Here is a 15,645-nt window from a genome sequence, read left to right on the forward strand (position 1 = left end):
CCAGTACTCTGCTGCCTGTGACTGGAACGAACTGCAAAAATCGCTGAAGCTGGAGACTTTTATCTCCCTCACCAACTTCAAACATCAACTATCTGAGCAGATAAACGATCGCTGCAGCTGTACATAGTCTATTGGTAAATAGCCCACCCATTTTCACCTACCTCATCCCTATACTGTTTTTATTTATTTACTTTTCTGCTCTTTTGCACACCAATATCTCTACCTGTCCATGACCATCTGATCATTTATCACTCCAGTGTTAATCTGCAAAATTGTAATTATTCGCCTACCTCCTCATGCCTTTTGCACACATTGTATATAGACTCCCCCTTTTTTTTCTACTGTCTTATTGACTTGTTAATTGTTTACTCCATGTGTAACTCTGTGTTGTCTGCTCACACTGCTATGCTTTATCTTGGCCAGGTCGCAGTTGCAAATGAGAACTTGTTCTCAACTAGCCTACCTGGTTAAATAAAGGTGAAATAAAAAAAAGAACAAATAAAAAATAAAAAAAATATTTTGCATCCACCAATACCAACCATTAGCATGTGCGATTGACAGGGCTGAACTAGAACAGTGTTTGTGAGACAAGGGCGAATCCCAAAAATGGCTATTCTTACAAAAACTTCTGTAACATCTGAAAGGTTTGAGCTGAGACTTTCACAAACACGCAAATGTTTTCTGTTTTGCTCTATGACACAACATAGAAGATCATAGTAAATCCCAGGACAAGGAGACCTAAGAATGTTCAAGTCTTCCATCTGTATGATTTGTATTGCTGTTTGCAAAACAATTCTGAATGAAAGGTTAAAAGTCAATATGTTTACTTGATAACAATGATCCAATAGACATTGATCAAATATACACCAGATGTAACTGCTGTATATGAACTTTCATTCATTCTACAATAAACCGTAGTATGCCAAGTGTCCTCATTTTACCTCATGCACCTGTTTGACCCGACACAAATGCAAGCTCACACACATGCACGCACAGACACATTTTCTGCAGACGTCGCTCTCTCTCTCTAGAGTCTAGACACTCAAAATTAGATCCATATAGATAGAGGTATCAGGCCTCCTCTACATTGAACCAGATTCACTAGTTGTATTACCTCCTTCAACTGGTTTTTATTACACTGAGATTAACAGTCCTACAGTATTGTAGCTACGGTAACTACCGGTAATAGTACGCTATTTGTAGCCCTGATACCTGAGAAGGATCTGATGTATTTTTTAGCCAACATAACAGATTTACATTGTAATTTACAAACTAGAATAGGACTTTTCGTGAAGACAACATGCATGTGTTTGCTCTTCTTGAAGTATTTTTCATGGTAGTGAAAGAGGCCCTGAGATTACAGAGTTGGATTGACCAGCTGCTGCCCCCCTATGGTACATATTGGCCATAGCACAGCAAAGAGGTGAGCTCTCCTTTCCAAACCTGCCTTACCATTACATTTATTTAATTTTATGTGACGTTGGACATCCAGTCCGCCCACATCAGTTGCCGGTCAACTCCACCATGGAGTTGAGTTTAATTGGCTTAAACTGACTAAGAGTGGCCCAACGAAAAAGCACTAATGGGAGTCTAGTAACGACCAACAAAAAATAGCTTTTCTTAGCCCAGCAACCCATTATGTCAACAGAAGAGTAGGGAAAACATGTATAACCAATGTGGACAAATATTCTGTGTACTAATCCACTGATGTTTCTGGACAGGATATGATTTGTAGGTTTCATAAAGATTTTTTGGCCTCCTTCTGCCTGAAGAGCTAGCTGACGCAGCCCTTGTTGAGCTTCACATGGAGAAGCTAAGAGGCTGGTTCAATCTGCGTGGAGTGTTGAACTGGGCCTTTGTGGACTGCAGGACTATCGCTGGCCTAGGATGTCCACGACACATATCTCTCTGTGGGTCAGTGACAAGTAGGACAAAACCTCCTCTCTGCTAAGTACAGGCCACTAGTATGATGAAAGCATCAGCCTCAATAAAATGACACTATTCCTGTTAGTTACTCTCACTTTTACTCAAACGTCACACAGACCTCTAGGCTCACTGTTGAAAGATTATATTTTTCACTCACCTTTTCTCTTTGTATATATAACAAGTTGGGGCAGGTATTGGAGGACCATAGAGATTCCCTTGCCACCGTGGTGTGATAAAGGGAGATGGTGGTGATGATGGAGGAGGATAGTTCTGTAATACAAAATATAACACTTTACATCAATGATATGACAATGATCACTTTTTCAATAACAGTGGTGTGACAAGAATTAAGGATATAAAGTGCCTGGTGAAAGTCTACACACCCTTTGCACAGTCTTAACATTTTGCTGCCTTCAAATTAAATAAAAAAATGGATTTAATTAGATTTTATTCCGACCAATGTACACAATCTACTCCACATTTCCAAACTGAAAGAAAAATGAGAGAAAATGTTCCAAATAAATAAAAAATACAAAACAAAGATGTCTTGATTCCGTATGCTTTTACACCCCAAAGTTAAATCTGTGTGGAAGCAACTTTGGCAGCCATTACAGAGGGGTGAAACATTTTGAATAAAATTCTACCAAATTCTTAGAGAAACACATGTTATGTACAGAATATATCCATTGTTTTTATTGTGGTAGCAGCATGATGTTATGGGTATGCTTATCACCGGCCGGTACTAGTGAGTTTGTCAGGATCAAAATAAATATTAAAGGTGCAAAGCCCAGGTAAAACATTTGAAGAAAACCTACCTCAGTCTTCTGAAAACCTAATCCTGGGATAGCGGTACATTTTTCAGTGGGACAATGACAATTTTGTATGGCAAAAACACACCAGGATGGCTCTTCCAAGAGGTGTGGAGTGTTCCTGAGTGGTCCAGCCTCAGTCCTGACTTGAAATTGATTGACAATCAGAGACAATGTTTGAATATAGTTGTCCATCAATGACTCCTCAATAAATTTGACGGCATCCGTCAAAGCATTGATTTATGACCTATTTTATGGGTCACGTGGTTACGCCCATATATGTACATCCTGTCCATCCATTCTCACAGTATGAGTGAGTGCTTATGCCCATATATGTACATCCTGTCCTTCCGTTCTCACGCTCTCGAGTGAGTGTTTATTTAACCAGATAGCTTTAAGCTTTAACATAAACAGATGCACTATCATGATGATTGATGTGTAGTGACCTCGTTGAACTGTGGAATGTGTTTGAACATTTCAAAGAGTATGGCCCCCCCTGTTGTAGTGAACTTAGGCCCGGGCGAACAGGGAGTACAGGAGAGGGCTTCCGGCGCCGACAGAGATGGCCGCCTCGCTTCGCGTTCCTAGGAAACTATGCAGTTTTTTGTTTTTTTTTACGTGTTATTTCTTACATTAGTACCCCAGGTCATCTTAGGTTTCATTACATACAGTCGAGAAGAACTACTGAATATAAGATCAGCGTCAACTCACCATCAGTACGACCAAGAATATGTTTTCCGCGACGCGGATCCTGTGTTCTGCCTTACAAACAGGTCAACGGAATTGATTCCATGCAGCGACCCCCCCAAAAAACGACTTCGTAAAAGAGGGAAACGTAGCGGTCTTCTGGTCAGACTCAGGACACGGGCACATCGCGCACCACTCCCTAGCATTCTTCTTGCCAATGTCCAGTCTCTTGACAACAAGGTTGATGAAATCCGAGCAAGGGTAGCATTCCAGAGGGACATCAGAGACTGTAACGTCCTCTGCTTCACGGAAACATGGCTCACTGGGAAGACGCTATCCGGGGCGGTGCAGCCAACGGGTTTCTCCACGCATCGCGCCGACAGAAACAAACATCTTTCTGGTAAGAAGAGTGGCGGGGGCGTATGCCTCATAACTAACGAGACATGGTGTGATGAAAGAAACATACAGGAACTCAAATCCTTCTGTTCACCTGATTTAGAATTTTTCACAATCAAATGTAGACCGCATTATCTACCAAGAGAATTCTCTTCGATTATAATCACAGCCGTATATATCCCCCCCCAAGCAGACACATCGATGGCTCTGAACGAACTTTATTTAACTCTTTGCAAACTGGAAACCATTTATCCGGAGGCTGCATTCATTGTAGCTGGGATTTTAACAAAGCTAATCTGAAAACAAGACTCCCTAAATCTTATCAGCATATCGATTGCACAACCAGGGGTGGTAAAACCTTGGATCATTGTTACTCTAACTTCCGCGACGCATATAAGGCCCTGCCCCGCCCCCCTTTCGGAAAAGCTGACCACGACTCCATTTTGTTGATCCCTGCCTACAGACAGAAACTTAAACAAGAGGCTCCCACGCTGAGGTCTGTCCAACACTGGTCCGACCAAGCTGACTCCACACTCCAAGACTGCTTCCATCACGTGGACTGGGACATGTTTCGTATTCCGTCAGATAAAAATATTGACGAATATGCTGATTCGGTGTGCGAGTTCATTAGAACGTGCGTTGAAGATGTCGTTCCCATAGCAACGATAAAAACATTCCCTAACCAGAAACCGTGGATTGATGGCAGCATTCGCGTGAAACTGAAAGCGCGAACCACTGCTTTTAATCAGGGCAAGGTGTCTGGTAACATGACCGAATATAAACAATGCAGCTATTCCCTCCGCAAGGCTATTAAACAAGCTAAGCGTCAGTACAGAGACAAAGTAGAATCTCAATTCAATGGCTCAGACACAAGAGGCATGTGGCAGGGTCTACAGTCAATCACGGACTACAAGAAGAAACCCAGCCCAGTCACGGACCAGGATGTCTTGCTCCCAGGCAGACTAAATAAATTTTTGCTCGCTTTGAGGACAATACAGTGCCACTGACACGGCCTGCAACGAAAACATGCGGTCTCTCCTTCACTGCAGCTGAGGTGAGTAAGACATTTAAACGTGTTAACCCTCGCAAGGCTGCAGGCCCAGACGGCATCTCCAGCCGCGCCCTCAGAGCATGCGCAGACCAGCTGGCCGGTGTGTTTACGGACATATTCAATCAATCCCTATACCAGTCTGCTGTTCCCACATGCTTCAAGAGGGCCACCATTGTTCCTGTTCCCAAGAAAGCTAAGGTAACTGAGCTAAACGACTACTGCCCCGTAGCACTCACTTCCGTCATCATGAAGTGCTTTGAGAGACTAGTCAAGGACCATATCACCTCCACCCTACCTGACACCCTAGACCCACTCCAATTTGCTTACCGCCCAAATAGGTCCACAGACGACGCAATCTCAACCACACTGCACACTGCCCTAACCCACCTGGACAAGAGGAATACCTATGTGAGAATGCTGTTCATCGACTGCAGCTCGGCATTCAACACCATAGTACCCTCCAAGCTCGTCATCAAGCTCGAGACCCTGGGTCTCGACCCCGCCCTGTGCAACTGGGTACTGGACTTCCTGACGGGCCGCCCCCAGGTGGTGAGGGTAGGCAACAACATCTCCTCCCCGCTGATCCTCAACACGGGGGCCCCACAAGGGTGCGTTCTGAGCCCTCTCCTGTACTCCCTGTTCACCCACGACTGTGTGGCCACGCACGCCTCCAACTCAATCATCAAGTTTGCGGATGACACAACAGTGGTAGGCTTGATTACCAACAACGACGAGACGGCCTACAGGGAGGAGGTGAGGGCCCTCGGAGTGTGGTGTCAGGAAAATAACCTCACACTCAACGTCAACAAAACTAAGGAGATGATTGTGGACTTCAGGAAACAGCAGAGGGAACACCCCCCTATCCACATCGATGGAACAGTAGTGGAGAGGGTAGCAAGTTTTAAGTTCCTCGGTATACACATCACAGACAAACTGAATTGGTCCACTCACACTGACAGCGTCGTGAAGAAGGCGCAGCAGTGCCTCTTCAACCTCAGGAGGCTGAAGAAATTTGGCTTGTCACCAAAAGCACTCACAAACTTCTACAGATGCACAATCGAGAGCATCCTGGCGGGCTGTATCACCGACTGGTACGGCAACTGCTCCGCCCTCAACCGTAAGGCTCTCCAGAGGGTAGTGAGGTCTGCACAACGCATCACCGGGGGCAAACTACCTGCCCTCCAGGACACCTACACCACCCGATGTTACAGGAAGGCCATAAAGATCATCAAGGACATCAACCACCCGAGCCACTGCCTGTTCACCCCGCTATCATCCAGAAGGCGAGGTCAGTACAGGTGCATCAAAGCTGGGACCGAGAGACTGAAAAACAGCTTCTATCTCAAGGCCATCAGACTGTTAAACAGCCACCACTAACATTGAGTGGCTGCTGCCAACACACTGTCATTGACACTGACCCAACTCCAGCCACTTTAATAATGGGAAATGAAATGATAAATATATCACTAGCCACTTTAAACAATGCTACCTTATATAATGTTACTTACCCTACATTATTAATCTCATATGCATACGTATATACTGTACTCTATATCATCGACTGCATCCTTATGTAATACATATATCACTAGCCACTTTAACTATGCCACTTTGTTTACTTTGTCTACATACTCATCTCATATGTATATACTGTACTCGATACCATCTACTGTATGCTGCCCTGTACCATCACTCATTCATATATCCTTATGTACATATTCTTTATCCCCTTACACTGTGTATAAGACAGTAGTTTTGGAATTGTTAGTTAGATTACTTGTTGGTTATCACTGCATTGTCGGAACTAGAAGCACAAGCATTTCGCTACACTTGCATTAACATCTGCTAACCATGTGTATGTGACAAATAAAATTTGATTTGATTTGATTTGGGCTTGTTGTATATGAAACAGTAATGTCCAGGGGTATTGGACAGCCGTAGTATAGGTAAGATCTGTAAGATAAGATAAGTAAGATCTGTGAACACTACGAGCGACCTCGATAAACCACAGAAGAAATTAAACATGGATTTTGTGATCACTGACACACGTGATGACCGTAACAACGGAAGCAGGACCCCGGTTAAAACATAGAGAAAGGGAAGAGTATAAAGCATCAATATATGATGCGCCAAAAAAGCATTTTCTAAATATGTATATACCCCAAATACTGCCCCCAACTGTGTTGAAAGATCAAGTGTTGATGTCTAATGGACAGCTATGGGGTTATCTGTTTGATTACCCTGCTTGTAGAGTGAAACTCTATACTGTAGCCGAAGGAGAAGAATATACAGACTAGACTTTAGGAGTGGACTACAGGCTTGAAGACTGGCATGTGTTTTCGCAAGGTGGTGTGTCCCGAACTGAGAGATATCACAAAGGGGTATAGCTTGTTCACGGGCTATGAGACCCATTGGGAAGGTGCCCCTGACCCCTCAGGAAGAATATTTCATAGGGTGAAAATACAAAGAAAGAATGGACTTCCATGTGGGTGTGTGGAGTTCTATATCAGCAACGAGAAAACCCACAACGATAACATCAGTGAAGGTGGCCTCACTGGGGATTTGACGTTGCATATGCTTATTCCTTTTAAAAGTTGGGATATAATGGAATTGAAAATGCTAGAGCTAGTGGATGATCTTTTTGTTCAGAGCCAACAACGGCAGAGTATTGTTCAACTAAGGAAGCGCATGATATGTACGAATCCTATTCAGGGGTCATCCCCTGAAAAGAACTAAGTACGTGGCTGTTACGTTAACCACGCCCCGATACCAAAAGAATGGTTCAACAATAAAAGGGGTGACCATAAAGCATCTGGTTCTTCATTTCAGCATATACCATGGATATACATATACCATATCAGGACTCCGATACGTCATGGGTACCAGACCCTAAGGACTCTATGCCTCACAGACCTCCTTTCTACTCCCTCCAGGCAAGCCTCCTGACATCCCCTACATGTACACATCCTGAGGATGTGTTTGATGGGGTGGTCAGTACTATTTTTATGGGCACCATCAAGGCCTCTGTAGCCACACTTCTAGACGTGGTGATTGGAGATTATTTAAGAGTATTTATACCATTGATAGTCAGAGCCCTGGAGTCTATGGGTCTTGAGCCATCTATTCCAAGGTTTTATGGTGTAACCGAGGCTTTCCTAAATGAACTGAAGGAGGTGATCTACATCCATGAGAAACTCAAAGAAATCAGGCTTTGGTGGCTGATGTGGTGAATTTCTGGCTCAATAAACCAAGAGAATGAGGAACAATATATATTTTTTATTTAGATGTAAAGCAATGGGTAATTATATGCATACGATGCCAGAGAGAATAAATACATTTTTAATTCATACATTTACAAATGTTATGCAGCAAATTATTGAAAATAAAGTGAACAATATATTTCTCTACACAACCCACAATACAGGGGTTAATGCAGAGCGTGTGCTAAAAATGGAGCAAATCACGAGTCAGGTAAGACATACGGGGGAGACTACAATGGACACAACTGGTATCCCATCTTGTGGATGATTCTGAAGAACTAGAAACATCCTTGTCTAAGATTTTAGTTGATTTGTTTGAAACATAATTTAATTGTAACATGTATGATATCTGTTGTTTATATACTTATATAACGGATGTATGTGTTTTAAAAATTCAGCGATTTAAGCCTGTAAATGTAAACTAAGTATACAAGGTGTTGCATGGGTCATTGAGAAAATGGGGACTAGTATCTTGCTATGTATCCTGAATTGTATGGATGCGTAATACTTTTAAAAAATGTTTGCAAAAATAAAATGCAAAATGAAAATGAAATTTTCTCGTTATTTGAAAGGGGCTCAATAATGTTATTGAAAATCAGAGAGGCAAGAAGGACTCTGGAGCAGATGTTGAAAAACATTTATTATACCCCCTCTAACCCAGGGTCTTATGGGGGGAAGGACAGGTTCCAGAGAGTTATAGCTGAAGAAACAGGTAGCAGGTTAGGCGCTGCTCAAGTGAATGAATGGTTTGCAGAGCAGGTTGCTTACACTCTGCATAAATCTGTGCGAATTTTTTTCCATGAAACAGAGTTTTTTCTACTCATCCCTTGTCCCGGTTTCAGGCGGATCTATGTGACATGCAGGCCCTTGCAGATAAACATGATGGAAATCACTACATGCTAACGGATATAGATATTTTCTTTAAAATAGCATTTGTAAGGGTCTTAAAAAATAAGAGTGGGGCAGAGGTCCCCCGGACCTTTGACTCTATCTTGAAGGAAGGAGACGCACCAAGAAAGTGCAGACGGATGGCGGTAAATAATTTTTTAATAATACTTTTCAGAAACTCTTGAAGAAGCAAAATATCGTAAATTTTGGATTTGAAAGCTTCAGTTGTTGAACGCTTTAACAGAACTATGAAGGAGAGGATGTGGAAATACTTTACGGCTCACAACACCCATAGATACAGTATGTGGATATAGTTCAAGATTTAGTACAGGGTTATAACTACAGCTACCATAAGAGTATACGGATGAAGCCCTCTGAGGTCTCTTCTGTTCCCCCTTCGCCGTAAGAAATAAAATTGATTTTAAATTCATAGTATATATGAGCAAGGTTACAGCGATGAGTTGTTCACAGTTGCCGAATGTCTACCACGTACACACCCTGTCTACAAGTTAAAATATTATGACAGGCAGCTTATTAAGGGTTTCTTTTATGAGAAGGAACTCCAGAAGGTACAGCTTGGTAAAGACAAAGTCTTTTATGTGGAGGAGATTCTGGATCGAAAGAGAGAAAAGTGTAAAAAATGGGTGTTGGTCCGTTGGAAAAACTGGCTCCAAAAGTTCACCAGTTGGGTATTAGAGGACACGGTGGTGGAGGCAGTGGGGGTAAACTTAAACCCTCATGCATGATTAAAACACCATCATTCGCGTGTACACAGGAGTGCATATGGAGCACAATGGATTTCACCTGACTCTCCCCAGTAATGCGTCTGCACATATATATATGAACAATCAAAGTTTGAATTATAAACCGATTTTACAAAGCCTAAAGAGTTATCAGAGGCCTGGGAAGTAGGCCTCAGCGAGATTACATACCCCCATAGTTGGTATAATATCAAGGATAAGAACCATGATTTTTATTGCAAAAGGATATCGGAATCCCCAAAGGTAATAAAGCTTAAAAAAGGGTTCGATAGAACTGTAGAGAGGATCATCTCTGAGTTGAATGACCTCGTAACCCCGAACAATATGGAAATACTCTTGAACTGCAACCCTATTCATAAACGTGTACAAATCTCAGGGAATGCTGATGAGTTCCAACAAATGGACATATGTGAGAGATAAATTATTCCCATTCCTTGTGTATATACATGCAGGGTTTTACAACATATTTGTGTATACTGACATCATATCCTATCAAAGGGTAGGAGACTGTCACGCCTTGGTCTTAGCATTTTGTGTTTTCTTTAATTATTTGTTCAGGCCAGGGTGTGACATGGGTTTATTGTATTGTCGTATTGGGGTTTTTATAGGCATTGGGATTGTGGTTGATTAGGGGTGTGTCTAGTATAGGCTTGGCTGCCTGAGGCGGTTCTCAATCAGAGTCAGGTGATTCTTGTTGTCTCTGATGGGGAACCGTATTTAGGTAGCCTGGGTTTCACTGTGTATTTCGTGGGTGATTGTTCCTGTCTCTGTGTAGTTTCACCAGATAGGCTGTAATTTAGGTTTCACGTTCCATTTGTTGTTTTGTATTTTGTATAGTTATTTCATGTGTCACTTTTTCCATTAATGTCATGAGTAACCACCACGCTGCATTTCGGTCCGACTCTCTTTCGACAAACGAAGAACGCTGTTACAGAATCACCCACCATACTCGGACCGAGCAGCGTGTTAACAGGCAGCAGCGAAGGGAGGACGTTATGGACAGCAAAGGCATGGAGTATACGACGTGGGAAGAAATAGACAGGTGGGCGGCCGACCCATAGAGAATGCCGGAGCCCGCCTGGGATTCGCTGGAGCAGTGCGAAGAGGGCTATAGGCGAATGGAGTCGAAAAGAAAGACACGGCGGCGCAGAGCTAAACCCGAAAGTCACCCCCAAATATTTATTGGAGGAGGGCTCAGGGAGAGAGTAGCAGAGTCAGGAGTCAGACCTGAGCCTACTCTCCCTGTTAATCGTGAGGAGCAGCGATATAAGGACTTCTGGTCTTGGGAGATGATATTAGACGGAAGAGGACCCTGGGCTCAGCCTGGAGAATAATGCCTTCCCAAGGAAGAACTAGAGGCGGCTAAAGCGGAGAGGCGCTGGTATGAGGAGGCAGCACGGCGACGCGGATGGAAGCCCGAAAAGCAGCCCCAAAAAATTATTGGGGGGCTTAAAGGGAGTATGGCTATGCCAGGTAGGAGACCTGCGCAAACTCCATGTGCTTACCGGTGGGCTAGAGAGACCGGGCAGACACCGTGTTATGCTATGGAGCGCACTGTGTTTCCAGTGCGGGTGCATAGCCCGGTGCGGTTCATACCAGCCCTTCGTATTGGCCGGGCTAGAGTGGGCATCGAGCCAGGTAAGGTTGGGCAGGCTCGGTGCTCAAGAGCTCCAGTGCGCCTGCACGGTCCGGTCTATCCAGAGCCACCTCCACACACCAGTCCTCCGGTAGCAACTCCCCGCACCATGCTTCCTGTGCATGTCCTCGCTCCAGTATCACCAGTGCCAGCACCACGCATCAGGCCTACAGTGCGCCTCGCCTCTCCTGTGCTGTCGGAGTCTCCCGCCTCTCCAGCGCTGTCGGAGCCTTTCTCCTCTCCTGCGCTACCGGAGTCTCCTGTCTGCTCAGCGCTATCAGAGCCTTCCTTCCCTCCTGCGCTGTCGGAGTCTCCCGCCTGTTCAGCGCTATCAGAGCCTTCCTCCTCTACAGAGCTGCCTTAGCCTCCTGCCTGTTCGGAGCAGCATGAGCTGTCAGTCTGTATGGAGCAGCCTGAGCTGTCAGTCTGCATGAAGCAGCCAGAGCTGTCAGTCTGCAAAGAGCTGCCAGTCTGCAAGGAGCTGTCAGTCTGCAAGGAGCTGCCAGTCTGCAGGGTGCTGTCAGCCTGCATGGAGCATTCAGAGCTGTCAGTCTGCATGACGTAGCCAGAGCTGTCAGTCTGCAAGGAGCTGCCAGTCTGCAGGGTGCTGTCAGCCTGCATGGAGCAGTCAGAGCTGTCAGTCTGCATAAAGCAGCCAGAGCTGTCAGTCTGCAAAGAGCTGCCAGTCTGCAAGGAGCTGCCAGTCTGCAGGGTGCTGTCAGCCGCATGGAGCAGTCAGAGCTGTCAGTCTGCATAAAGCAGACAGAGCTGTCAGTCTGTATGAAGCAGTCAGAGCTGTCAGCCTGCATGGAGCAGTCAAAGCTGTCAGTCTGTTCGAAGCAGCCAGAGCTGTCAGTCTGCATGAAGCAGCCAAAGCTGTCAGTCTGCAAAGAGCTGCCAGTCTGCAAGGAGCTGTCAGTCTGCAAGGAGCTGTCAGCCTGCATGGAGCAGCCAGAGCTGTCAGTCTGCAAGGAGCTGTCAGTCTGCATAGAGCAGCTAGATCCGCCAGTCAGCCATGATCTTCTAGATCTGCCAGTCAACCAGATTCTTCCAGATCTGCCAGCTTCCCCTCAGTACTGGGCTTCCCCTCAGTTCCTGGCTTCCCCTCAGTTCCTGGCTGCCCCTCAGTTCCGGGCTGCCCCTCAGTTCCGGGCTGCCCCTAAGTCTCAAGCTGCCCCTCAGTCCCGAGCTGCCCCTCATTCCTGAGCTGCCCCTCAGTCTCGAGCTGCCCCTCAGTCCCGAGCTGCCCCTCAGTCCCGAGCTGCCCCTCAGTCCCGAGCTTCCCCTCAGTCCCGAGCTGCCTCAGTCCCGAGCTGCCCCTCAGTCCCGAGCTGCCCCTCAGTCCCGAGATGCCCCTCAGTCACGAGATGCCCCTCAGTCACGAGCTGCTCCCCAGTTCTGTGGGGTTCTGGGTGAGGACTATTAGGCCATGGTCGGCGGCGAGGGTGGATTATCCCAGGACGCGAAGGGGGGGAACTAGGACATTAATGGAGTGGGGTCCACGTCCCGAGCCGGAACCGCCACCGTGGACAGACGCCCACCCGGACCCTCCCTATGGTTTTGAGGTACGTCCGGGCGTCCGCACCTTAGGGGAGGGGGGGTCTGTCACACCTTGGTCTTAGTATTTTGTGTTTTCTTTAATTAATTTGTTCAGGTCAGGGTGTGACATGGGTTTATTGTATTGTCGTATTGGGGTTTTTGTAGGCATTGGGATTGTGGTTGATTAGGGGTGTGTCTAGTGTAGGCTTGGCTGCCTGAGGCGGTTCTCAATCAGAGTCAGGTGATTCTTGTTGTCTCTGATGGGGAACCGTATTTAGGTAGCCTGGGTTTCACTGTGTATTTCGTGGGTGATTGTTCCTGTCTCTGTGTAGTTTCACCAGATAGGCTGTAATTTAGGTTTCACGTTCCGTTTGTTGTTTTGTATTTTGTATAGTTATTTCATGTGTCACTTTTTCCATTGAAGTCATGAGTAACCACCACGCTGCATTTCGGTCCGACTCTCTTTCGACAAACGAAGAACGCCGTTACAGAGACAGTTACAGTGGGGAGAACAAGTATTTGATACACTGCCGATTTTGCAGGTTTTCCTACTTACAAAGCATGTAGAGGTGTGTAATTTTTTATCATAGGTACACCTCAACTGTGAGAGACGGAATCTAAAACAAAAATCCAGAAAATCACATTGTATGATTTTTAAGTAATTAATTAGCATTTTATTGCATGACATAAGTATTTGATCACTTACCAACCAGTAAGAATTCTGACTCTCACAGACCTGTTAGTTTTTCTTTAAGAAGCCCTCCTGTTCTCCACTGCACTGCCCTCCTGTATTAACTGCACCTGTTTGAACTCGTTACCTGTATAAAAGACACCTGTCCACACACTCAATCAAACAGACTCCAACCTCTCCACAATGGCCAAGACCAGAGAGCTGTGTAAGGCAGTGTATCAAATACTTGTTCTCCCCACTATATGTGCCCCTCCTGAGAACAGTGCATATACAGGGAAAGGATGGTGATGTAGTCACTGTTATTAACAATGACAAGCTGCACTATGTACCTGTAAGCAAGAAATATATTGAAAACATTCTGGTTGAGCTTAAAACGGATCAGAACGAAAATATCGAATTTACTTATGGTAAAACGATTGTAAAACTCCACTTTAGACCCACCAAAACCTCTCTACATATCTAATATATTATTAGTATTATATATAAATATATATATTTTATAAACATAATACAAATAAATTAAAATGGTTATGGAACACAACCACCATCTCGACCCTAACCAATATGTCTCTATGTTGATCAAGCGGGTAATGGATTACCCAGCTATCATGGATTCCGTACCATGTACGGTTCGGGGGTTTAGAAAGTATATCTCGTAACCTCTTTAGGATGGTTTTACCATTTATGAAGAGAGGCCTCAGCACAGCCAAACCACGTTTAAAATCAGTGGCCAAAATTGTGAGGTTGGATCCAATGCTATGACCAGACGGGCTTCATCAGATCCCGAGCATAAAAAAGGCTTGGGTCTTATGCTGTTGTCACGAAGACCAAAAAAGAGACCTCCAAGATGCAGGCCAGCCCTTAAAAAGTGCAGATTAACTGTTAAAAGAAACAACGTAAAGTGAGTAGGTCTGGACCAAGAACGGCAAAAAGAATACTCAGATGTATTTTCTAAAAGAACAAGCAACATGTCTCTTTTGCACCGCATGTCCTCTGAAGCTATAAAGACAGAGCTCAATCTTTTCACGGCCCCCTTAACCCAACATTCAATGGAGAGGTCCAGTTATGTGGAGATAGCCCCACTCTCTGCCATTACAGACAACGGTCTCATAGAGTTTTTCATACCAGGCCACGGTGACAACTACCTGGACCTCAACAACACCTTGGTGCATTTACGTCTCAGTCACCAAAAGAGATGGTACTAATATTGCAAACGATGCCAAAGTGAGCCTCATTAATTACCCAGTGGCCACCATCTTCTCCCAAGTGGATGTGACTTTGGGTGAACGTCTAATCAGTCAAAGCAGTGCCACATACCCATATAGGGCCATCATGGAGTGTTTACTCAACTACTCTGAAGACACTCTGAAGACACAGTTCAGCCCCGGGCTGTTTAGCAAGGATACTGCAGGAGCATCTATGGAAGACATAGACCCCAGCACAGGTGAAAACAAAGGACTGGAGGCATGTGCTCGCTACTGTGCTGAATCTCGAGAGTTTCATCTGAACGTTTACTCTTAAATTCGGTTGATTTAAGGCTAAAATTAACCAGGGCCAAAGATGAGTTTTGTCTGATGTCTGACCAAGACGGTAACTTTAGTTTAAAAGTGTTGGGGGCTACGCTTTTTATTAAAAAAGTGTCTGTATCTCTGGCCGTTCGTCTGGGTCACTCACAGGCTTTGATGAAAGGAAATTCCCTTTCCCCTCTCCAGAGAATTACCATGAAAACATTTAGCATACCAGTGGGAAGTAGAATCTGTTTCTAGGCCCTTTACCCCACTACATCGTTATAGGCTTGGTTGATCATGCCTCTAATACGGGCAGCTTACATTAAAAAAACGTTTAATTTTCAACATTTCAATGCAGAGTATGTAGCTCTCTGTCAGGACGGTCGGCAGGTCTCTGCTAAGGCTTTCCAACCACAATTTAATAACATATCGTGTGAGAATTTTACAATCTATTCCTGGCTACCAGGAGGCATCTAAAAGATCTCTCTTTACC

Source organism: Oncorhynchus keta, chromosome 21 (genome assembly GCF_023373465.1).
Source record: "Oncorhynchus keta strain PuntledgeMale-10-30-2019 chromosome 21, Oket_V2, whole genome shotgun sequence".
Classification (NCBI taxonomy): domain Eukaryota; kingdom Metazoa; phylum Chordata; class Actinopteri; order Salmoniformes; family Salmonidae; genus Oncorhynchus; species Oncorhynchus keta.